Raw genomic sequence first — 2,464 nt, forward strand, 5'->3', positions numbered from 1 at the left:
TGTATTTTTAAGAGCGGCGTGCAAGACAGTAGCTAAACAGATTCAAAACTAATATTTATCGTTACAGGTGGATGTATGAGTACGTAAGACTTAAGTTTATTATCTCTTGTCTCTTGATAATTATAAGTACCAACATGTTTATGGGCATAATGGTGCCCGATGCATTCCAACATCAATCGTGACCTGACCGGCTAAGATCTACGGAGGAAGCGAATGGTCAGAGGTCAACTTTTAACCTGAACATGATTTAGATCATGACATTGCAATGAATTTTTATTCTTTTTTTAGCTTTCTAATACTACAGTACAGATTGTAACAGGTTCCACTCGTGTGAAACGAAATATCCCGTTATCTTCCGTTTCCGAGGGATTTTCCTAAAATCCTTATAGCGATAACTATGACGTCGGGAATAACACTTTGGCCGCCATTTTAAACTGGGTTTTAATCAACAACTTGCTATTAAATACAAATGTCTTAAGTTAACATGTCAGGCTGACAAATTTTGATCTATTTAAAAGCGAAACACACTCACTCAATGTTATCTAAATCTGAAAAACTACTCAGCTAATAAAGATGAACTTGACAGGAAGGTCGATTGTAATTAGAAGACGTTCGCTAGGAAAGGAAATTTTCGGAAATTCTCTCGGGAACGAGAAAGAATGGAGTTTTTCGTTTTACGCGGGCGGAGCCTGGGGTGCTCTCTAGTATTATATGAAAAGATATTTAAAACAAGGTTTTATTTAAATAACCAAATGTAGTCCAATCCCATCATTTATAGTAGCTGTTTATTGATTACATTTTAAGTTAAATAAAAGTTTGTTACATTATATACAATAACCATCTTTTATTTGCAGTGCCAAAATATCCTAGTAAGTTTCGAAATATCTTTGTTTTGTTACCCTTTAAGTATCATAAGGGCTTGTGCAGCGTGTCACCGACTTCGTACGACCGAGAGACAATTTTTGGAACTTTTCTAAATTAAAGTTTTTCAATTCGTTGCTGCTTTCAATGTACTTAAATTAAATTTTGTAATGGAAACGCCAAGAAGAAAATACCTACCTTGATCAGGCCGGGTCGGTCGAGTGATAGATTAGGTCCACAAGAGTACTACCTATACTAAACTTGCATTAAAAATTTAATGAATGTGGAAGCAAAAGAAGTGTTTAGAGATAGGGGCCGTCGCATGTAGATGTAGGTATTTATGTGTTCTTTATTTTCATTACAGAAAGTCCATTCCGTAAGTATATTTTTTTGTTATAAGTAATCGAAATATATGAGACTTATATAGTAACGATATACTTAGGTCTTTAAAATTGCAGTCTTTAATTAAGTGATTCCATGGTTACATACATATGTACAAAAAGATATGTGTGTAAATATTATGTCTGCGCGGAAATTCTGCATTTAACCGTATCATTTCCCGTGGAGCGTGAGACTAATCTTCTTCCTCTTGGCATTAGTCTTGGCTACATCCTCACTTCATTGGAGAGGAGTCCGGTTGCGCTTTTGACCATGATCCGGGGATTGGGTGAATCAGGTTTTAACACGATGCCAACTCTCTGCAAAATTTGTGCAGGGGAACCTAATCCACATTGAATCATTGTTACATCCACTTGCCTAAATATGCAGGTTTCTCCACGATGTTTTCCCTCTCCGTAAGACCATCGGTTACCATTCTAACTAATATACGTAATTCGTATTGTGTGCGCTTATTATAGTTTAGTCCATAAGGTAAAATGTAATCTGCGTGCATCATGATTTTTTTAATCTAATTTAGTAGCTCTTAGGCCGACCGACTACTGACACTAGGTATATAATCCTATCTTACTTATCTATAGGCTTTTTGTTTTAGGCGATGGGCTAGCAACTTTTAATTATTTGAATCTCAATTCTATAATTAAGCCTAACAGCTGAACGTGGCCTTTCAGTCTTTTCAGGACTGCTGGCTCTGTCAACCTCACAAGGGATAAGACGTGATTATATTAATGAATGTTTTTTTTTCTGATAGCTATTTAGACTGTTAACTTTAGTTTTGTTTCCTTAAAAAAATATACTTATACCTAATTGTACTATTATAATATTTTCATTTGTAGCTCGTAAACATAGGAGACGTAAGTTTCAAAAATTGGTTTGCTAATTCTTTATTCTTTTATTTTTCTTAGATAGTTAATGTCTGTGAATATTTCAGAAAATTTTTCAACACTGACCTCGGCTGTGGAAATGATAAAGGATCTGTTGACACCCAGAATAAGTAAGTAATTGACCGATCGAGCAAAGCGATTGAGGTCTACCAATAACCTTTGGGGCGAAAATACATTTTTTGTATAGCCATTATGTACCTATGTTTGTAACGCGATAGCTTACTAACTTATATTCTGATTTTGCTGAAATTTAAAATTTGTGTGCTTTCTGACAATAGAATTTTTAAGTTAACAGGCCATCAAAATCGGTGCGATAATCTCAA

This window comes from Amyelois transitella, chromosome 22 (assembly GCF_032362555.1).
Source record: "Amyelois transitella isolate CPQ chromosome 22, ilAmyTran1.1, whole genome shotgun sequence".
Lineage (NCBI taxonomy): Eukaryota > Metazoa > Arthropoda > Insecta > Lepidoptera > Pyralidae > Amyelois > Amyelois transitella.